The sequence below is a fragment of the Pseudonaja textilis genome, chromosome 13 (assembly GCF_049901715.1).
Source record: "Pseudonaja textilis isolate UNSWEBS1 chromosome 13, rPseTex1.2, whole genome shotgun sequence".
Lineage (NCBI taxonomy): Eukaryota > Metazoa > Chordata > Lepidosauria > Squamata > Elapidae > Pseudonaja > Pseudonaja textilis.
Genome location: NC_142002.1, coordinates 4,070,187 through 4,093,911, shown reverse-complemented (window position 1 = coordinate 4,093,911; position 23,725 = coordinate 4,070,187). Strand labels below are relative to the sequence as shown.

At 40.8% G+C, this 23,725-nt stretch overlaps 1 pseudogene across 1 annotated transcript in view; it reads right to left on the bottom strand.

Moving 5' to 3' along the window:
* Nucleotides 1-334: 334 nt before the first annotated feature.
* The window catches only part of LOC113442057 (uncharacterized), a 36,535-nt pseudogene continuing 13,144 nt past the window's right edge, over nucleotides 335-23,725 (bottom strand). Inside the window, exons 2-6 of the transcript XR_015745144.1 lie at nucleotides 6,814-6,946; nucleotides 5,045-5,155; nucleotides 1,786-1,867; nucleotides 864-1,255; nucleotides 335-362 (exon numbers count right to left, since the gene is read on the bottom strand). The product of XR_015745144.1 is annotated as an uncharacterized LOC113442057 (transcript). The remainder of the gene's footprint in view (nucleotides 363-863; nucleotides 1,256-1,785; nucleotides 1,868-5,044; nucleotides 5,156-6,813; nucleotides 6,947-23,725) is intronic.

The following is a 23,725-nucleotide window of genomic DNA, read 5'->3' as shown; positions in this document are numbered from 1 at the left end:
AGTACAGTTTGCCCGCTCCTGCTCTGGACCTTAGAATTAAATTAATTGGCGGTAGAGACAGGGCAGAGAAGATGATTCTTTCGTCAAGCTAATTGTCACTTGCTTGGGTATCTTTAAGAAGATATTTAGACAAATTAACAGAGATTAGGCTTATTAACAACTAATGGCCATGTCAGTTAAATTTCTAGCTTCAGAGATAGAAATCACATACCTTTTGATATCTACTGAGCTGATAGGCAAGTCAATGTGTAAGCTTTCATTCCCACCAACAGTCTGCTGAAATACATCTGGATTAGAAACTGAAGGCTGGTCTTGGTGAATCTTTATTCTTTCCCCAAAAAAACATCATCTTAGCTAGTTCTCTGAAAAGGAAGGAAAGGCCATTGGAACACGCACAGAGGTTTTTCATCATCGTGTTAAGAGACCAATATGGTTTTGCCCATGGCACATCATCTCCCGGAGATTCTTTTTCAGAATAACAGAGTTGGAAGGGACCTTAGAGGTCTTCTAACCCAGCCCCCTACCCAAACAGGAAACCCTACATCATTTCAAACAAGTGACTGTCCAATCGCTTCCTAAAATCCTTCGGTGATGGGAGTACCCACAACTTCTGAAGTGAAGCCATTCCACTGGTTAAGTGTTCTCACTGTCAGGAAATTCCTTCCTATTTCTAGGTTGTTGGGTTTTTTTTTTTCTTCATTAGCTTCCATCCCTTTGCTTCTCAGGCCACGGAAAAGAATGATTCTGTCCTCAGCTTAAAAGCACTTCCCTTTCGCTCATGCTTAAGGGAGAGAGAGCATGGTTGCATGCCACGGTTTTATTGATTAAAAAAAAAAAGACTTAAGCCAAAACATGCACATTACCTTTTTTGAAAAAGGTGGAGGGAGAAGTAAAAAGAGGAGGAGAATTTCTGATTGCAGATAAGCGCTCAATTTGATTTAGTGTCGAATGATTGTGATGGGGTTGATAACTCGGCATTCATCAGTAATTCATCTTCTCTTGGTAGAAATTTACCGCAAAGCCAGAGCTTTCCCATCCCTGACAAGTCCTATTAATCTTCTTCAGACACATTTCAATAGGTGTCTCCATCTCAGCCCTTCATCTAAACACTCTGAGTGTTGCCAGAGACTGGGAGATGCCTTTATTTCAGATTCCACAAGGAGGGAAGAGGAGACTTTCTTAGGCTGGGGGGAGATGGAGGGTTTTTTTCAATCCTCTCTGTCCATGGAGTCTTTTATCATTCCTGGATAACTTTCTTTAACTCAACCTGGAAAGGAAAACATTCCTTTTTTGAAAGAGCAACCCATTGAGCTATATCAGCTTTCTGTAACCAGCCACCCGTCAATGCTTGGGATTCTACCCCTTGCCATACCCAACTTACACATACTAAGTAGCCATGGAGTAATAACTGCTTTCTTTTGTGTGTTGCCCTAATGAAGCAAGTTGAGAAATGTTGTGCTCTTTAGGAATAATCGGATGTAACCCACACAGTTTAGTCAACTTTAGTCTAAAGTTTAGTCAAATAACAATCTTGAGATGAAATGCACTGTATCTCCCAAGCCTTCTCATCCAAGTTAATACACTGGCTGGGCTGATAGTATATATGTAGTTTAGCACATTTAGAAGGTGTCAAAAGAGTGATAGGAAAAGTTGAGCTGGACTGTGTCGTTTAAGAAAGCCATCAATGCTTGATTTGAAATCTGTCTTTAGAAAATAACTATCTTGTTCACTAAGACTAAGCCATATAATTTTCATCCTCTCTCCATCATGAAAAGGTGACCATACTGGCTTACTAAACTGGTGGAAGTACAGGATAATCCTTGACTTGTGAAAGTTCTCCTAGTGACCCTTCAAAGTTTCAGCATCCCTGAAAAAGCGACGTATCATCATTTTCACACTTTAAGACCATTGCAGCATTCCCTGATCAAAATTCAGATGTTGGACAACCGATTCATATTTATGACAGTTGCAGTATCCAGGAGTCACATGATCAACTTTGAGACCTCCTGCCAAGCAAATCCAATGGGGAAACCAGATTCACTTAACAACCATGTTATGAATTTAACGACTACCACCATGGCAAAGGCCATAAAAATGAGGGTAATGGTCTCGTTTAGCAATAGAGATTTTTGGGCTCAATTGTAGTTATGACTCAAGGACTCCTGTATATATATGTATATATGATTAGCTATGTATATATATATATGTGTGTGTATATGTGTCTATATATATGTGTGTGTGTGTGTGTATGTGTATATGTATGTATGTGTATATTTGTTTCTTAAGTTTTCATAAGTACTTATATGTATGGCATTCAGCTTTGTTCAGGTATTTTTCCCACGTTGTTGTAGTTGTGCTTTTAAGTTGTAGCAACATTTTTGGCAGAATCTCATCTGCCATCCACAGAAGCCTGATGATGGCAGATGAGATTCTGCCAAACGTTGCTACAACTTTAAAAGCACAACTACAATGATGTAGGGAAAATACCTGAACAAAGTTGGATTGATACATACACACACACACACACATGTGTGTGTGTGTGTGTGTGTGTGTGTGTGTAATTAATGTCTTAAAATCTGTTTCCTTAATAGGGTGAGGTAAGTGATGTTAGGTAGGCCCGTCCCATAATCCCGGTCTGTCTGTGGCCAAACCGTCTCAAGCCCTTTTCTCGGTGTAGGAGGCGCGTGTTTCTCCTTCCCTGACTGTTGGTAGCGCTCTTCACCTGTCCTTCAAGGCTTCCTATGCCCTACATTAAACCCCATCTTAGACATTTTCCTTTTAGAGACCAGAGAGTCAAGCATCATGTGTCCATTCTCCACAAGAGTTTCGTCCAGCTACATTTTCCATTGACTTCTACCACTTGCTTGGTGTTTAGTTCATTTGTAGAGGGTAAGCTCAATAAACCCTTATTGATTTATGCCTAGATTCATTTTCTGCACCTAAGACCATTGCAGCATTCCTCTGATCAAAATTCAGATGTTTGACAACCGATTCATATTTATGACAGTTGCAGTATCCTGGAGTCACATGATCAACTTTTGAGACCTTCTGGCAAGCAAATCGAATGGGGAAACCAGATTCACTTAACAACCATGTTACAAAGTTAACGACTTACCACCATGGCAAAAGAAAGACCATAAAATGAGGCCAATAGACATTTTTGGGCTCAATTGTAGTTATGACTCAAGGACTCCCTGTATATATATGTATATGTGGAAAACCTGCTAGAGGTCTTCTTTTGTAAGGAAAGGGTTCACATTATCTCTATTTTAGTATTGTTGCACATGCTATTTAGAACACCCTCCCTGTGAGAAATTTGATCTGTTCTCTCTTCACTGGATTTTCATTTGAAAATGGGAAAAAATGCCTTTTTTTAAAAAAAAAAGATCTAGAATTATGGTCAGGGAAATATTCAGCAGGAAGACAGCTATGTGAAGACAGCAAACACCATTGAATATCTTGTGAGTGACCTCCTCTACTACCATGGTGTTTGATGGTGTAGTGGTTAAAATATAGTATTGCAGTCTAATTCTGCCCACTGCCAACAGTTTGATTCTCACCAGGCTCAAGACTGACTCAGCCTTCCGTCCTTCTGAGGTTGTTAAAATGAGGAGCCAGATTGTTAGGGGCAATATGCTGACCCTGTAAACTGCTTAGAGAGAGTTGTCTATTACTATTGCTATAAATAGCAAGCCATTCCATTATAAGAACTCACCGCCAAAGCCGCAGTGATCTCTCTCACACACAAACAAATATACACACACGTACATACATATACCCCCCCCCCAAGATTATCAAAACTGGATTTGAAACATAATCCTGAACCGTTCAATTAAACTGTATGTTTCAACTTTTAACTTGTAAAGTTTGCAAACAGGATGACCCCAAATAAACTTGATCCATCCAGATTTAGCCCAATTCTCCTGTCCAAATTCAATTTCCCTTCCTTAGGCCATTCTTGGTGAACCTTTGGTGGGAGAAGTAACTTTGAACAAGGTCTGGCACATGCCATGATCGTGTGTCGTTGGACAATGGCAACAACAGTGTAGAGAAATCAAAACCTTCACTTCCATCTTGATCCATTTTTAACACACATCAGTCCAACGCCATTTGAGACCCAAGAGCCAAAATATGTCTCCTGGGACCGTCTCTCTCCCGTATCACACATTAGCTACCAAAGCATGAACAAATATTGCTCTGTGTAATATTTAAAGATGGATTAACTCTGGGTTCTCTTGCAGCAGGCAAAGGAGATGGATGCAAAATGAGTATGTGTGTGTGTGTGTTGTGCCAAAGAGCTGTTTGGAATTTAAATTTGATCATGAATAGCTGAAGTACTTGGCTAGCAGAACAGAAATATGGTATTATCCTTCTGAATGAAATCCTCAGATTGGTTTTAATGCATCAGACTTGGCACCTTTGAATCAATTCACAGATTTGATGCATTATTAGCAGAAATCCTTTTTTTTCCCTGAATTGTTGCAATTCATGCAATCAGTTATTTGAATATACTAGACTTACCATATGGATTTGGGGAGATTCACAGATTCCTAGTGTTTCAGGCTAATTTCAATTTGTTATAGAATTTATAGAACTAAGGAGAAATTAATTAGAATAATTAATTAGAACAATTAATCAGTGGAACGGCTTGAATCCAGAAGTTGTGGATGCTCCAGAATTATAAATTTTTAAGAAGAGAGTGGACAGCCTCTTCTCTGGAATGGATACAGTTCCTGATTAAGCAGGAGGTTGGAGTAGAATACCTCAAAGGTCCCTGCCAGCTCTGTTATTATGTTATTCTGTTTTGTTATTCTAATGATTACTCAAATATAGACAGGAAAAAATACATAGTGGGGATAAAGTGAAGCAAGTGAAAGCAAGTGAAAGTGAGATGGGCAGCACATAAATTTAATTAATATAGTAAAAATTTTATAGCTGATCATACTTTTTTTCATATGATTATAGCTGATCATATTTTTTGCAGTTTTACCTCAGAAATTGAAACAAGTAACATCTAAATGCCAGCTGATAAACTGCCACTTACCTAGTTCCCAGGGGTGGGATTCTACAGGCCCACACCTATTCGCTAGAACCGGTTGTTAACATTCTGAGCAGTTCGGAGAACCAGTTGTTAGAAGATATTATTGGCCTAATCCTGTAAGGGAAGGCAGGAAGGAAACATTCTGGTATTGCTTACAGAAACTGCCTCTCCATTAATCCTTATTACATTCTTGGCAGGACTAGACTTCCTGTCTCAGGAACATCTCTGGAGTTTTTTTCCCCCTCCTTTGCTTGTGTAGAGTGACCATTCAAAATTACAGTGGCACTGAAAAAAGTCACTTATGACCATTTTTCACACTTACGACTGTTGCAGTATCCCTACAGTCATGAGAGGCCAGGCGAGGAGATGTGTGCCTCGATGTGAGTGATATTGAGTTGGCCATGCCCAGCCAATAACATGACCACCAAGCCATGTCCACCCAGTCATATTACCACCAAACCACACCCACCAACTAAGCCACACCCACAAAGCCGGTTGTTAAAAATGTGAATCCCACCCCTGCTAGTTCCCTATGGCGAGTCAAACTCACATTCAGGTAACTAAGCAAATAGGCTGTTATTAATAGATGTAGATGATACCATTCCTATGGCAGAAAGTTGAAGAGGAACTAAGGAGCCTCTTTGATGCAGGTGAAGGAGGAGAATGCAAAAGTTGGCTTGAAACTTTTGAAACATTAACAAAATTAATATCATGGCATCCGGCCCTCTCAATTCCTGGAAAATAGATGGGGAAGAAATGGAGGTAGTGACAGATTTTATTTTCCTGGGCTCCAAGATCACTGCAGATGGGGACTGTAGCCAAGAAATTAAAAGACTCTTGCTCCTGGGGAGGAAAGCTATGGCAAATCTAGACGGCATACTAGCAAATCTAGAAAGCAGAGACATCACCCTGCCAACAAACGTGTGTATAGTCGAGGCTATGGTTTTCTAAGTTGCAATGCATGGTTGTGAAAGTTGGCCCATAAGGAAGGCTGAGCACCAAAGAATCGAGGCCTTTGAACTCTGGTGCTGGAGAAGACTCCTGTGAGTCCCTTGGATCTCCTAGGGGAGATCAACCCTGACTGCTCTTGAGAAGGCCAGATCCTGAAGATGAAACTCAAAGACTATGGCTGCCTAATGAGAAGGAAGGACTCACTGGAGAAGAGCCTAATGCTGGGAATGATTGAGGGTAAAAGAAGAAGAAGAGGATGGCAGAGAATGAGTTGGATGAATGCAGTCACTGAAGTAGTTGGCGTGTGCTTAAATGGACTCTGGGAGATGGTAGAGGACAGGAAGGCCTGGAGGAACGTTGTCCATGGGCTTGCAATGGGTCAGATACAACTTCGCAACTAACAACAACAATACATGCAGAGATGCCTTCATTCTCCCCACTATTATTTTCCTTTCCTTTCCAGTATCTACATTCCATAAATTGCAGATATAGGAATGTGTTCGCCATGGTTTCTCATTGCACAAGTAATGAAGTGGGGTTTTTTTTTTGGTATTTCTGCATTTCTTAGATATTTCTGGCTGGAACGCATGTGGCGTTTCATGCTTCAGTAATGACATTCACAGGTGCATGAGAAAGAGGGAGAAGGGAGAGTTCAAAAGTCCATTTTATAGGCCACATGTCAATGTCCTTTAAGGACCACCCAGGTAGCAGGCAACTCATTGTGTGTGGGTCAGTGGAATGAATATGTGGAAATCATATGTTCCTTGCCTAATCCGAGATGACATTTAGCCTTGATTCATGGAAACAATTGCAAGCCTTACCTTTTATTTATGGAGATGACCAATGTTCTGCCATCATCTTGAGAAGTTTCTCAGCTGTCCTTCTTTGTCCTGCATCCAGAAGGTAGGTGTGTTCATCACTGAGTGCTTCCATCAAAACCACCTTGAGGGATTCCTACAATAAAAAGACGGGGCTTCAATAGAATCCCTCTTGTCTCGAGACATTAAATTGAGAAAGTATGGACAAACTTCCAGTTTATTGTAATTTCTTCTTGTTTTGAGCTGAAAAGTTCACCTGCACTTCCCCCCCTCCTTTGTCATTTTATTGCATCAAAGGGAATTTGTTTTTGAAATTTCCTTCAAAGAACATAAAACTAGACAAAATATTGTCAGTGAAATGGGATCTATCTAGCTATATTCCAAATACAAATTAAAAATCATTAAATAAATGAGAGAGAGAGAGAGAGGAGAGAGGGAGGGAGGGAGGGAGGAAGGAAGGAAGGAAGGAAGGAAGGAAGGAAGGAAGGAAGAAAGAAAGAAAGAAAGAAAGAAAGAAAGAAAGAAAGAAAGAAAGAAAGAAAGAAAGAAAGAAAGAAAGAAAGAAAGTTAATTTTCTTCAAAACACCAAATGACAAAAAATAATGATTGGAAACTAATCAAAGAGAGAAGCAACTTGGAATTAAGGAGAAATTTCCTGTGAGGACAATTAACCAGTGAAACAGCTTGCTTTCAAAAGTTGTGGGAGCTCCAATACTGGTTTTTAAGGACACTAAACAGTCACTTATCTGAAATGGTATAGGTTTTCCTGCTTGAGCAGGGGGATGGACTAGAAGACCTTCAAGGTCCCTTCCAACTCTATTCTATTCATGTTAAATCTAATAAAGTTTAAATGCCCAGAGAAAGAGTAATATCTTTATAGATTTCTTAAATATTGAATGGCAATTGTGCATAAATTGAGAAGGGACTATGCTTCTTATCAGTGGTGGGATTCGAATTTTTTTACTACTGGTTCTGTGGGTGTGGCTTGGTGGGCGTGGCAGGGGAAGGAGACTGTAAAATCTCCAGTCAGATTTCAAAATTTCCGCTACCAGTTCTCCAGAACTGGTCAGAACCTGATGAATACCACCTCTGGTTCTTATCCTGAGGACAGTGCAAGAGAAGAGTTAATGTACAGATGGAGCATTAGATATCATTATGAAAAAGCCATCACTTACAAATCCAGAGACAAGTGAGAATCATGGTGCACTCCCCAAATATAAACTAGCTCTTTCGGGACCCCATGACCCCATTTAAATCAAATTGAATTTTATTCATTAATCCACCAGCCAACAATATCCTCATCTTCTTTAGATGCCATTTGATGTGTTCTTATTCAACCTGTTATCAGATACAAGTAGACCACAACTTACAACCATAACTGAACCCAAAATTTCCATTGCTAAGCAAGGCAGCTGCTGAACTGAGTTTGGCCCCTCTTTATGACCTTTTTGGCTGCAGTTGTTAAATGAATCATTGCAGTTGTTAAGTAAATCTAACTTCCCCTATTGACTTGGCTTGTCAGAAGCTTCTGGGAAGGTAACCAATGGTGATCACATGACCCCAAGACTATGTAACCATCACAAATACTTGCCAGTTGCCAAATACCTGATCATGTGACCATGAGAGATGGTCATAATTATGAATAGAATAGAATAGAATAGAATAGAATAGAATAGAATAGAATAGAATAGAATAGAATTCTTTATTGGCCAAGTGTGATTGGACACACAAGGAATTTGTCTTTGGTGCATAAGCTCTCAGAGTACATAAGAAAAAATAAAATATGTTAATCAAGAATCATAAGACACAACATGTAGTGATAGTCATAGGTTACTAATAAGCAATCAAATCATACTAGGTGACTAAATAAAACAATATAAATCATAGAGATATTAGCAACAAGGTTATAGTCATAAGCGGGAGGAGATAGGTAATAAGAAGGATGAGAAAAATAATAGGAATACAGTCTTAGTAAATAGTTTGAGAGTGTTGTGGGAATTAGTGGTTTAGCAGAATGATGGCATTCAGGAAAAAATGTCTTTGTGTCTAGTTGTTCTGGTGTGCAGTGCTCTATAGCATCATTTTGAACTGGTCATAAATCACTTTTATAAGTGGTGTTGTAACTTAAAATGGCAATGGATGATTATAAGTTGAGGATAACCTGTATAGCTAATATCCAAGAGTAGAGAAAGTTCCTTTGACATTGGATAGAAAAAAGCAATAGAGTTGACACACACTTCTCTGAAAGTTGAATCATCATTAATATAACTTTTCCTCTGGAAATTTCATGTAAAGGTTGACCATAGGGACACTATAAACTTCTGTTCGACATCAATGCCAAGCAGAAGTCTTCAGAATTACTTTCTGCAAAATTCTCTGGCAAAAGGGTCCAGACCTTCTGTAAACAGAGTGTACACGGTTCAATCCTGCTAAACAGACTAGAAAGATACTAAGGACAAAGGAACAGAAAGTTGCCAAAAGATCTAGAACAGCTAGTTCTAGACCACATTTCCCCATCCCTTCATTTCTAAGCTCCATTTCCAACTGTTAAGGCATTTTCTGTACAATACCCCACTGAAATCTTATTTGAAGTGAATCAAGAAAATAAGTATCAAGCAGATATGGAACTATGAGGCAATCACCTTTTCAAACACTTTTCCTAGAAACAGAATATTTTGGAATGATATATAATTATATAGGTTTTTTTTTCAGACAAACAAGTGGTTATCCAATCTCTTCTTAAAAACTTCCAGTGTTGGAGCATTCACAGCTTCTGGAGGCAAGTTGTTCCACTGATTAATTGTTCTGTCAGGAAATGTCTCCTTAGTTCTAGGTTGCTTCTCTCCTTGATTCATTTTCACACATTGCTTCTTGTCCTGTTCTAAGATGTTTTGGAGAATAGCTTGACTCCCTCTTCTTTGGGGCAGCCCCTGAGATATTGGAGCACTGCTATTATGACTCCCCTAGTCCTTCTTTTTCATCGAACTGAACGTACCCAATTCCAGCAACTATTCTTTATAAGTTTTAGCCTCCAGTCCCCTAATCATCATTGTTGCTCTTCTCTACACTCTTTCTAGAGTCTCAACATCTTTTTTACATTGTGGCGACCAAAACTGGATGCAGGATTCCAAGTGTGTCTCAGGTGAAAGGAAAGTTCAAGCATCAGGAAATACACCCCACAGGGATCACTCTAACCAGAACATCATTTCAAAACACCAACAAGATAGATCCAAAGCTAGTGCTCAGCCTATCAGATAATAAAATTTAAAAAACAGATGTTTGTTTTATAGGGAAGAAGGTTTCTAAGAAATCACAATATTAAAATTGCAGACTACAACATCAATAAAATGTTGCAAGGGTTGGTGTAAGAAAGCACACACTCAGAAGGGAAGAACGTTGATGCCTAACCATATAATCTAAGTTTTAAGGAGGAAGCAATGGGGAAAAATACCTAAAATTGGAATGGGACTCTTTCAAAATGTGTTCTACTCTTTAGAAATAACTACACAACCCATGATTCATTGATTCTATTCTATTCTATTCTTCTCTTCTATTCCTATTCTGTTCTTCTATTCTATTCCTGTTTTATTCTCTTCTGTTCTTCTATTCTATTCCTATTCTGTTCTTCTATTCTATTCCTTTTCTATTCTCTTCTAGTCTAGTCTATTCTTCGATTCCAATCCTATTCTATTCTATTCTTTGATTCTATTCTATTCTTTGATTCTATTCTATTCTGTTCTTTGATTCTAGTCTATTCTTTGATTCTTCGATTCTATTCTTCGATTCTATTCTATTTTTCTACTCTATTCCTATTCTAGTTTTCTATTCTAGTCTATTCTTCGATTCTGTTCTATTTTTCGATTCTATTCTTCAATTCTATTCTTTCTTATTCTATACTATTATATTCTATACTTCTCTTCTTTCTTATTCTATACTATTCTATTCTTCTATTTGATTCTATTCTTCTATTTGATTCTATTCTTCTATTTGATTCTATTCTTTGATTCTATTCTTCAATTCAATTCTTTCTTATTCTATTCTATTCCATTCCATTCTATTCTATTCTATTCTAGTGTGGTAGTTAGAATGCAGGACTTATCTCTTTTTTGTGGCAGCCCCTCAAGTATTGGGACACTGCCATCATGGCACCCCTAGTCCTTTTTTTGCACTAGACTAGCTTCCTCTCCTTTGAATGCCATCTCAGACTTTGCATCATATTTCCTTCAAGCACCCTCAAATCCATTCTCCAAATCGTGTAAAGATCTCAGTGACCTTATTGTAGGTGGCAAGTTTAAATGTGCCATATTAATAACTTCTTATCCAAGACAAATTAAGTCCTTATGTGTCAAAAGCTCTCGGTGCTGGATTACCTACAAGAGAAGTATTTATTGAATAAATGTTAGATCCAATTTCATTTTAATGTGACTGACAGCAGACTTCGGCCTTTGCAAATGAGATTTAAAAAAACACTCAGATTTGAGCCTGCATTGCAACTTTACACCGAACTTGTCTTTTCCTATTATGGTCTTCTCAAAAAGGAGATATCAAAAGCGGTTTGGTGATGAGGAAAGGTTTTTTTTTTTTTCCCCTTTCATTCTTATTCTTATTCTGAAGAGCAAGGAGAGAGATAGAAAGCACAGGGAAGGGTGGGGGGAGGCCTGGCATTCAGCCTAAAGAGAAATCATTGAAACAAATTAATCCTATGCCGTTTAAATTGACATGGTAATCCATCATCAGCAAACTAAACTCTGAAAGCAATCTAGAATCGGCAGTCTTCTTTCACTGCCCCTGAAGGCACAAAGGCAGATAGTTTTTTTTTAAAAAAAGAGGAGGAATAGAAGGGAAGAAATATTATAAAAGTAAGCAATGACTTGAAAAGAAGAGGAATATGGATGGATGGATGGATGGATAGATGAGGGAGATGACAGACAATCGGTAAATATAGATGATAGATAGATAAATAAATAGATAATGATGATGGATAGACAGAAAGACAGAGACAGACAGATGGATAGAAGATGGATGGATGGATGGATGGATAGGTAGATGATAGATGGTAAGTATAGATAGATGATAGATGGGCAGATAGGTGAGTGGATGGATAGATAGATAGATAGATAGATAGATAGATAGATAGATAAGGAATAGATAGATAGATAGATAGACAGACAGACAGACAGATAGACAGAATATGAATCAAGGGATAGATAGGTAGATGATAGATGATAAATATAGATAGATGGTGGATAGAGATAGGAGAGAGCGGGATAGATAGATAGATAGATAGATAGATAGATAGATAGATAGATAGACAGATAGACAGAATATGAATCAAGGGATAGATAGGTAGATGATAGATGATAAATATAGATAGATGGTGGATAGAGATAGGAGAGAGCGGGATAGATAGATAGATAGATAGATAGATAGATAGATAGATAGATAGATAGATAGATAGATAGATAGATAGATAGATAGAGTCCTTAGTGCTTTTGAGCTTGTTCTTTCCAGACACTTCATTATTCAACTAGGTAAGATCAGTGCCTGATGATGGGCACTGATGATATTACCTTGTTGTGTAATGAAATGTCTTCAAACCAACAAGCTCCGAGAGCATCAAGTGCTCCATAATTCAAAGAGAGAAGAGAGAGATGGAGAGCTATTGAGTCTTCTGCCCTCAACTAAAAAAAATTACTTCCAAGTGGAAATGAAATAGATAAATCAGGCAAGTAATGCTCCATAATCTTCCATAAGTCCTCTCTGCTTTTTAACCCTTTCTGCGGGGAGGGAAATCTCTGTGTTTTTATCTTTGGGTGGTCGCTATAGCATCTGTCTCTCTCTTTCATGCAAACACAGGTGCATATACAGACAGGACCATCCATAGAGACGTCAAAAAAGTCAGGATGGCAGTCATGAGTGTGTAATTAAAACCCCTCCTCCTTTTCACATGAGTCATAAGGCATGTTAGAAAACCAGTTTAGTTTTAATGGTCTTTGCACAAGACTAGAAACTAGGAGACGGTGAGTTTTTAGTCTTGCTTTAGGAATGGCCAGCCACGTGACCCTGGGCCAGTCATTTTCTGTCAGCCCAAGGAAGAGAGAAACTTTGACCAGAAAACTACAGTGAGTCGTCCAGAAGTCGACACTGAAAGTTGAAGTAGCAATAGCACTTAGACTTATATGCCGCTTTATAGTGCTTTACAGCCCTCTCAAAGTGGTTTACAGAGTCATATGAAGGCATACAGGTAGCCCTCAATTTACAAACATTGGTTTAGTGGCCATTCCAAGTTACACTGAACAGTGACTTATGACCATTTGTTACACTTACAACCATTGAAGCATCCTCCCCCATGGTCACATGATCAAAATTTTGGACACACTGGCAACTGGCATGCATTTATTGCAGTGTCCCTGGGTTCTGTGATCATCATTTGTAATGATATGCAAAGCCCATGGGAAAGCCAGGATCATTTTACAACCATGTTACTAACTTGAGAACCGCAGTGATTCACTTAAAAAAACTGTGGCAAGAAAGTCACAAAATGGGTCAAACAAATCACTTAACGACTGCCTTGCTTAGCTTCAGGAATTTGGCCCATAGTTAACGGTGAGAGCAATCAATCAATGGAATAGCTTGTCTTCAAAAGTTGTGGGAGCTCCATCATTGGAAGCTTTCAAAAAGAGACTAGATAACCATTTAGACTTTAGGTTGGACTAGAACAGGGGTCTCCAACCTTTTGGACCTCAGGGACCACCAAAATCATAACTTTAAATCCCGCAGACCACTAGTATGAATTTTGACAGACAGTGGCTTGCTGACATTGGTGGGAAAATCGGTCCCATATTCCAGAGCCGCAATAGTCACAGGACTGGTCCTCTGGTCATCCCGGAGTAGCTACTCCTCCACTCAGGTGCACCGGCCTGCCATGGATTGGAGGAGCTGCTCCAGGATGACCAGAGGGCCAGGCCTGTGACTCCTGCACCCTGGGGCAGATTTCCTCCCCTGCTGTTGGTTTTATATTCCAGTTCCAGCTCACACGGCTCTACTCAAGGTAAGTTTTGCACACTCGGCCGAAGGGTGGGGGCCAGTGGGTTGGCAGATGATGTGGGCAGTGCAGCCTTGTGTGCCCATGCAGCCTGGATTAATTGCTTTGGGGGGAGTGCTTCGGGGGAGGGGACATTTCTCTGTGGATCACCAAAATTTTCTCTCAGGCCACCAGTGGTCCACAGCCCACCAGTGGGCAACCACTGGACTAGAAGACCTCCAAGGACCCTTCCAACTCTATTATTCAACATCTACGTCTATGACTACCTATATACACCCAAACACACAATGCATATTTAAAGGATCACTGCATAGTTGATCCTGCCCATTAACTATTTGGATTTTCCTGCAACTGCGCCCTTGCATTCGGATGCTGTATCTTTAAGGGCACACCTTCAGAAGACAGGATCCTAGGGACCCCATGGCACACAGACTTAATCAATCGATCCATCAATCAGACAGAAGAACAGAATCACCAATACTAGATATGGGTACTGATTTTTAAGAGGCTCAACTATGGAGATTCTCGGTCCTCCGGGTCATGGTTGCCTCAAAGGTGCCTTTTTCAAGAGACAACTGGACTTTCCTTGTTTTTCTTTGAGGACATTTTGCTTCTCATCCAAGAAGCTTCTTCGGCTTCAAAGAAAAAACAGAAGTCCAGCTGCCTCTTGAAAAAGCACCTTTGGGTCCACTAAGAGTTGTTAAAGAAGGGTCTGAAGTGGGTTTTCCCAGTGCTGGTACTGTCTGGAAGTGTGGACTTCAACTCTCATCATTCTCAAGACGGACTGGGGAAAACCAGCTCGAATCATTGCTCTGAATCCCATGAAGGCTTCATTGCTGAAAACCGCAACAATAATATCATTAGAGAAAGCCATTACATGACTACTTCTCTTTCTCTTTCAGTGTAGTTAGGGGGGAAAAAAGGACCATCATGAAGCCATACAGGAATGTGGTCATTCAGGATGATGTTAAAGTGTCAAATCCCTGCTGCAGTAAACAGATGACAGAATGTCCTTCCTGTTCTGGATCTTCTCTATCCTGTACCGAGAAAAATTCATATGAATCCTTTTTTTTCTCAAAACAAAGAGCGATCACATAAAAATCAGACACCACTCAGTGCCAGCAGCAAGGGCCATTCAATTACAGCCTGGCAAATTAAATATTGTGTGTGTTTAAATCCCAGTTCCCGTTCCATTAGGGGAGATAAAAACTCGTTCCTGGAATGTCTTCCAGAGAAATTTAAAAGAAAAAAAAATTCTGAGCCGTTCTCATGATGGAGTCCAGGGTTTTAAGGCTTAACGGAATAACAGTTGGAAAGGACCTCGGAAGTCTTCAACCTCTTACCCAAGCAGGAGACCAGTGGTGGGATTAAAAATGTTTTACCACCAGTTTATTGAGCGTGGCTTGGTGGGAGCACTTTGCATGCATGCCCACACTTTGCATGCATGGGCGCGTCAAACGCGTACTTTGTGCAGGCACAGAGGCATTCCAACTCACCTCCTGCAAGCCTGCACTCTCCCAGTCGCTTCAGCGGCTGCCATGCAGCACTGTGCTATGCCGCGCAAAGCAGCTACACTTCAAAAGCAGAAGATAAAGGTGAGTCTGGGAGCCCAGGTGGGCAGGTGGGCCCGACAGCGGAGCAGTGGAGGGAACCGGTTTGCCGCTACCAGCTCAGCAGAACTGGACTGAACCGGTAGAATACTACCACTGCAGGAGACCTTATATCATTCCAGACAAATAGCTGTTCAGTCTCTTCTTAAAATCCTCCAGTGATGGAGCACCCACAAATTCATTGGTTAATTCAGGGGTCGGCAACCTAAACACTCAAAGAGCCACAAAGGTCCTAACCAGAAGCCCCACCCCAATTCAATTCTGGAGCTGACCAGACTGTATGGCAGTTCCCCCACCATAGTCTCCTACTAGTACGGCATCCTTTTTCCTCTACCTGTCCTAACTAAAAGCCCCATCAATTGTGGAGCTGACTGGCAACAGGGAGCTGCAACAGAGGGATGAAAGAGCCACATGTGGCTCCAGAGCCGCAGGTTGCCAACTCCTGGGTTAACTGTTCTCACTGTCAAAAAAATTTCTCCATAGTTCTAGATTAGTTCTGTCCTGGATTAGTTTCTTTAGTACAGAAGTGGCCAAGGATACACAGGGATGTCCTGTTTTCATTGTCATCCATTTGAGCCTAATCTTACTTATGAACTCTCAGCATCGCATGTAGATATGAACCGTAATTATGACGTCATTATTTTGCTTCTAAAAGCCTCTCACCCAGTGATGCCTAACCTTTCCGTCCTTGTTTGCCAAAAGTGTGCGTGCGCACATGCATGCCAGCACTCATAAGGCAATGCACACGGGAGGCCCCATGCCCCCTGCGCATGCATGCATAACTCCTGCCTGCACGCCGCATGTCTCTGTACATGCCATGCAATTCTGCACATGCGGTGCATTTCTCCACCACCCCCAACCCCTCACATGTGTGGAAGCTACCCAATGATCAACTGCTCTGGGGCGATGGCTCACATGCTGGTGGAGATAGCTCTGCAGGCCACTTCTGGCACACGTGCCATAGGTTCACCATCACGGCTCTAACTTGTGCTGGGATAGGCTACTCAGAAGTCTGTTGCAATGATGTTAAACAATGGTTTAACCTGATACTTCTTCAGATGGAGCTATAGTTGATGACCCAGAGGGAGAAATGTTATTTCGGATGCCCTTCCAAAACCTCGAAGAAGAGAAGAAATCATGATTCTTTCTTCTCTTCTCCTGTGATTGGATGCTGCTTCTATGTTTGTTTGGTTTGTGTGTGTGTGTGTGTGTGTGCCTGCTTTGTTGTCAGCCTTGTTGTTTGTTGTTGTTGCTGGGTTGCTGAGATGTTGAAGCATTAATGTACCTTATCTTCTATGATTTATAATAGGGAACTTTCAGGAGAAAGGGAGATTATATGCAGCCTGGAAGTGAAGAGAAAGTTACAAGATAAAAACCCTTGTTTTAGCCACGTTCAAGCATTAACTGGATTTGCACAATTATTAGTAAGATGGAACCGTGGTTTAAACAATGGGCTCGCTTTGGACAATTGCGTTTTTTTCTCCCTCCCTCTCCCTCCCAAATTAGAATTTAAAAATTGTGACAAAAATGTTTGATTATTATGCAGAGCTAGTGTTAGTCTCTATTATATAACCTTATTAATATCAGCTTCTTTTTAGCATAATAAGAGACCATACCATACAACCACCTAAAAATACAAGTCTTTGCTTTGAGGTTTTGTGTTCAGGAAATAATTCATACCATACCATCAATGGCAACCAAATTATAAATCCATAATTTGAACCATATTTAAAATTAGAGGGTTTTGTTTTAAAAAAAAACAGAAACATGAAACAAAAACATACAATCCCTCCTCTCCTAAAATTATTATAGTTGCTACTGAGTGTGTATGAATAAACATATAATTTTGTTTGAAAAAAATAATATCCAGGACGAATATTCTGTTCCTTTCTGTTCCCTTTGTTTATTTCAATAACAACGATCGTCTTCAAAACTATGAATTAGCAATTGGCTAATAAGCACGAGAAACAGTGCAAACTTCTGTAAAATATTGTAACAACTTTTTTAAAAATAAATGATATAAACCTCAAAAAAAAAATTGTACCTCAAGGCAAAACTGTAGATTCTCCAAAGTGTAAATTATAGTCTAAAATGCCACAAATACACAGTATGCTATAATGGAAGGAGAGGAGGAGGAGGAGGGAGAAGAAGAGGAGGAGGAAGAGAAGAAGGGAGAGGAAGAAGAAGAAGAAGAAGAAGAAGAAGAAGAAGAAGAAGAAGAAGAAGAAGAAGAAGAAGAAGAAGAAGAAGAAGAAGAAGAAGAAGAAGAAGAAGAAGAAGAAGAAGAAGAAGAAGAAGAAGAAGAAGAAGAATTAAATAATAGAATCATACAAATTATTCTCACAGATTTAAAGCAAATCCAGATTTGAAAACAAGAAGATACTGATGGAAGAAGAAAAATATTTGGGGGGGTCCAAGTCCACCCTTGAGTTAATAAAACCTAAAATGCTAGTCTTTAATTGTGAAATTTATCATTATATGTCTGTTTACTCAGGACTAAACCTTATCAAACTCAAAAGTTATTTCAAGTCCCTATGAGTAAAATGCCCAATTCCTAGAGTTTCCCCCCACTCACTCACCCACCCACCCACCCAAACTGATCAGTTGGCATCCCTTGCCCCTTCCTGCAAAGAGAACTTTCTCATGAATTGCATTTGCATGAACAAGAATAATAATAATAAAAATTCCTTGGAAAGATCATATCAATGGGGCGGGGGAACGGATACAAAACAATGTGGAGTGTTATAACAAAGTGGCTTGGGATACATCAGTAAGGTTTCCCCCTGGATTATTTTACCAGACCATGTGCATGCTTTAATTGGAATATTGGTTTAATGGCTTAATTAATTAACTAAAGGAAGGATCACTTCTAATCAACAGGACTGCAAATTCAGGACACCCATGTTTGGAAGGCAGTGTCATGGAAGCATTTCCATTCTCTTCCGCATGTTAAAAATGAAGGGTTTTTTTTTCCCCTTTCCTTTTGAATTTTGGAGAATTATGCTGGATGGAAAGACAGCTGATTAGCCGATTCAGGATTCTGCAACTGTTTGATAGCATGCATGAAGTTTATCAAGTGGATCTAAACTGGAGGCTATACAAGAGAGTGGACGGCAGAACGCCTGTGAAACAAAATCCCCAAATTATAAGGGAAAAAAATATATATCAGGAATGTTTCAACCTTTTTTTCCCCTTTCAAAATGTGGATCGTTAGAAACTTTTCAAGGCATTTCCCCTCTTCATTACTGTGCCTGATGTTCTTAAATATATTTCTCTTCACTGGATACCAACAGGCAAATATTGCTCCAGTTTAGCTCTGAAAGCAAGAGGACAAGACAGAAAATAAATATCACTAAGGAAATGATATGAAAGTGAGCATTAGCAGAAGGCTAGTAAGAGGGGGAAAAGTGTTTGGAGAAGGCAAATAAGAAGACAGGGAGGGAATTAGGGATAAGTGAATTCTTTTAACTTCCCCTTCCAGCCAGGTCTTTAACAGTGTTTATGACTAGCTGATCTTCATTCATTTGAAGGAGTCTCAAAAGAGGCACTTTAAATGTTTGCAAGGATATGCCAAACGCTTTCAGGAAAAAAGAAGTGAGGATGTAGTAATCATTACAGGAGTACATAATGTAGTATGGGTTAATGTTGGGTTGTTGTTGTTTTTTAAAACCATCTTCTACACTCCTGCAAACTCAGAGTGGGCTTTTCTTAGGATCTTCTTTTTTTTTTTTAAGGTCCTCTTTTGAATTCTCCCTCTTAAGTAGATAATACTTAACAGAAGTCATCGGAAACAATGGAGCTGCCTGTTTAATTAACGTGGGCTCCTATTTGCTTAATATTAACTAGGAAGGATGATATGTGCAGAAGAGCTAAAGGCAATTTGGAGTTCCAAAATAATTTTTAAAAGAAGCATGTTCCCTATGTTTGTTTTAATGCTTTTTTTTTAATCTTTCATTTGGGATCTGACAAAAAGAGGGGGAAGGTGGAAATGGGGAGAAAGAGAAAATGCCATCACTAAAAGAGACTGTAATTGCACTCCTTAATTATTGTCAGATTACTGGGGGAAATATGTGGTGTTTTTTTTTAAACAGTCATTGTAATTATTTTGGGTTTTGTTTTCCAAACAGCTTTTTTTCAAGTCATGTTTTCTTGACATGTTGCTGTCCAAAATAGGAAACCTGAATACACCTATCTATCCAGAAGTGTATAGGATATATGCATATACACACACACACATTTTATTTACAACGGGTGTGCAATTCTGTGTTGATTTCTGTCTGTCTTCTCAGTTGGGAAACAAACCTATTAAAATATGCAAATGAGAATTTTTTTTCTGCTGGAGGTTTTTTTTTTTTAGGGGCCATGTTTTTAAATTGATTTTTGGTAGCATAGACCTGCTGGATTAAAATATGTTTCCTGCTCGTTTAATGAAATGGCAATCCAGCAATTAATTCTGGAATTAGAATAGTTAAACTACTCTACAAATATTATTCAAAGCAGGTAAATGTTTACATACTCTTATAATGGGGTGCACATTCATACACACAGTTGAAAAATGGGGAAACTGCAACCACACAGAATAATCAATATCCTGTTTTTATTTAAACCATAAACACACACACACACACACACACACAGAGAGAGAGAGAGAGAGAGAGAGAGAGAGAGAGAGAGTCCTGTCTTGTCCTGTTCTTGCATTCACATCTCCATCCTTCAACTATCTGTTCAATGCAGTTCTGCTCAGAGAATGCAAGCCTTAATAAAATTCGTTGCTTGAATCGTCCTTGTGCCTGGTCCAAAGATTTATTTTATCCCTGGTCCAAAGAATTAAGCAAAAAGGTATTAGACTACAGGAGAAATGGACAACATGCCTCTTCTTCCTCGTCCCCTTTAAACAAACAGTTGGTCTGATCACACTGCAATATTCCTAGGAAGAAAGTTGCCCACTCAAGAAGTAAGTTGCTTGAATTACAGTTACCCGGAAGTAAGAGGTATCTTAGTTGAATTGGGGAATCTGTGGTTTATTTTAGCCTAACAAACAAGGAGAAGCAAAGCAGTTTACCTCAAGGTGCCGTTGGAAAGCTTTCTTTCTCTTTCTTTCTTTCTTTCTTTCTTTCTTTCTTTCTTTCTTTCTTTCTTTCTTTCTTTCTTTCTTTCTTTCTTTCTTTCTTTCTTTCTTTCTTTTAGGAATCCGGTATCTAGTATCCTTCTGGTTCCAAATTCCAAAAGTTTGTTTGTTTTTCCTAAGAAAGGGAGAAGTAGAGAAACTTATCTCTGAAAAACTTCTCAGCTAACCTGCCCACTTTCTGAAGAGAAGTTTGCCTCTAATCAGTTGCGATTGTACCTCCTGTTTTGTCCCCTTCTACAATAATGCAGAGAACAAATCTGTAGGGTTGGGGCATCCCTTGTTTTATCTTTAAGCTGGGGGGTGGGGGGGGGAAGCCTATTTTGTGCATTTCAAGCTGCAAGGAGAAAAGCCTTCTTCCCCCTCACCCCCCCACTCCATTTCCTAAACTGAAATGAAAACACAAGTGAGGATGAAACCCCTTAGATAATTGAGGGGTTTTTACTAAGTGGATGGATGTGTGTTTTTAATGTATTTCTCATTTACTTTTCCTTGATCTCTTTCTTTCTTTCTTTCTTTTTTTCTTTCTTTCTTTCTTTCTTTCTTTCTTTTTTTTTTTACTTTTTTTCCAGGAGTCTCTTGGAAATCCCAAAACTTTCGGACAGGGTCACTTTTGTTTCACTTTTTCTCTTTCACTTTTCCCTTTGGGAAGGAAAGAAAACCCAACTCTGGGTCGAGTGAGTTGGGAAGAGAAGAACTCACCCTGAATCGCACCAGAGATCAGAAGGGAGAAGGGGGCAAAGTTCACTCCAACAAGATTTTAAAACATTGCTTCTTCTCCCACCCACCCCAGTCCTCCTGGTGCTGCTGTTGCTTTGCTCCCTATATTGAAGAAGGGTGCGGAATTGAAGAGGGCCTTGCTTGACGGCTGGGTATCAATGCTTCCCTGAAGATTTTCACAACTTCGGATCAAGGGAGGCGGCTTGAGACGGCCGCTGGAAAGAGGCCTCCCTCTGAGTTCGCGCAAATGGAGGAAAGGATCCTGAGACGGTCCAGGAATCGCCCATCTCGGCCTCTCTCTCGGTCTCTGTGTCTCTCTGTCTGTCTGTCTCTGTCTGTCGGTGTGTGTGTGTGTGTGTCTGTCTCTGCCTCTCTCTTCTCTGCCTCTCTCTCTTTCTTTCTCTCTCTTTCTCTGTGCCTTTCTCTGTGTGCGCGCGTCTCTCTCTCTCTCTCTCTCTCTCTCTCTCTCTCTCTCTCTCTCTGTGTGTCTCCCTTCCACGACCCGTGTGAAGCGCGAGGGGAATAATTAATAACTGCAAGGGCGGAAGCAGAAATTAAAGAGACGTTTGAACTATGCAAGGCAGTTTCCAACCTTGGATTCCGCGCAGCCTGCTCGGTTCTCCCCTCACCTTCCGGCGAAGAGAGAAAGAGGCGCTGGTAAACTCAGAGGATGTGGGGGGCGCGAGTATTTCCCCCCCTGCATACACCCCTCTGGATTATTTTATTTCTCTCTGCCAAAAGAGAGAGAGGAGTGGGCACTTTTCCTCGAAAACCTCAGTCCGATAGTTCCAGGCGTAAGAGGACGCAAGTCCTTTAACCTGGCATAATAACCAAACCCAAGAAATCCTGAACTTTCTCGCCGCCGCCGCCGCCTTTCCTCCCGTTTTCCACCCCAGGAGCTGCTAATCACTCCGGATCGATTTCACTAACTCTTTTCATCCCGCAAAAGACACATCTGAAAACATTCCTCCTTGGAATCGGTTTCTTTTGTTTGTTTGGGTTATTGTTTCTTTAAAAGCACCAACAAAAACGGTTTTCCCCTTCCTTCTGCCGGGAATAACCTGCCAATGAGAACGAGATAGGCAAATATTTAGCGTTCTGGATAGCTCCAAGCGCCTCCTCTGGAATCGATCGATCTCTGCCCAAGCGGAGGAGGGGGGCGGGTGGGGGAATTATATTATCCAGAAGTGGCCTAGAGAAAGATCCCGCGTGGGCGGGGGGGGGGGGTGGACACAGAGGAAGGGAGTAGCTTATGGCATAGGAGTCAAACTTCTCCATCGCTTTAGTCGCTCCCTGGAACTCGGTGCGCGGAAAATGCGCGGCGCGAGCAAAGCACGCGTGGAAAGGAAAAGCGCTCCCTAGGGCTGGAAGGTTACCACTCTCGCTTTCTTCCTCCTACTCACCCCCACTCCCTTATCTTTAAACTTCTCATTTTTATTTCATTGGCATCCCCCCCCCCGCCCCACTTCACCTTATGTTGCCCCATCGCCCCAATACCGCCCTCTCTTCTCTGGTTTAACTTCCGACCCAAAATTTGCAAGTTTGTTCTCCCGCGGCAGGAAACCTCTCTGACGCCTTTCGGGTTAAGATGGATTAATTTGCTCGAATAATTCTCTTTCTCTCTCCCTCCCTCCCTCCGCCCGTGTCCCAGTCACACACCGCCGTCCATTTCTCATTAATCAGGGGCTAATCGGCGCCCGACCGTAGGTTCGAATCCAGCCGCATGTGTTTTAGGAGGAAAGCGTTTCGCACAGGCGGTTAAGAAAAAGCTTTAACCGAGAAACCAAAAGAGGACACCAACTTTAGATTGAAGCGGCGGGGGTGCCAAAATAACCCCCACCACACACACACACACCCTCTTGAACGTGGGATGGTTCTCTACAAGAGGGGAAGAAAAGGGGAGAGAGAAACAGGGAGTTTCCAGAGAAATCACAAGAGCACTTCAACTTTAGACCGAGGAGGTGGAGGTGCCAAAATGATCCCCAAGGGCGTTTGCTGGACTTAGGACGACTCTCTAGAAAAAGGGAAGAAAAGGAAAGGAGGAAAAAGGAGGGAACAGGGGATCGGCATGGAAGAAGACACCGCTCTTGCACTGCTGTTGGTTTCCTGCCTCACCGGGTAAAAGTCTGCAGCAAACACACACAAATACACGCGTTAGAGGAAAGATATGCAAGTAAGGCGACGCAGGCCTTTCTGTGTGCAAAATCCGCTCCAGAGAAGCGCAGGTTCCCCGTTGGCTAGTACTCTTCCTCTCTTCGAACCCATCTTGACACCTGCTCCTCCGTCCACTGCGCATTCCCACGCTTCCAATTATCTGGAGGCATAAATAGTCGAGCGGACAGGGAAGCCTGGACCAAGGTTGGTGTGATGGAGAGGGGCCTTTTCACTCATCCAACTGGGCAGCCGGCCCGTGTT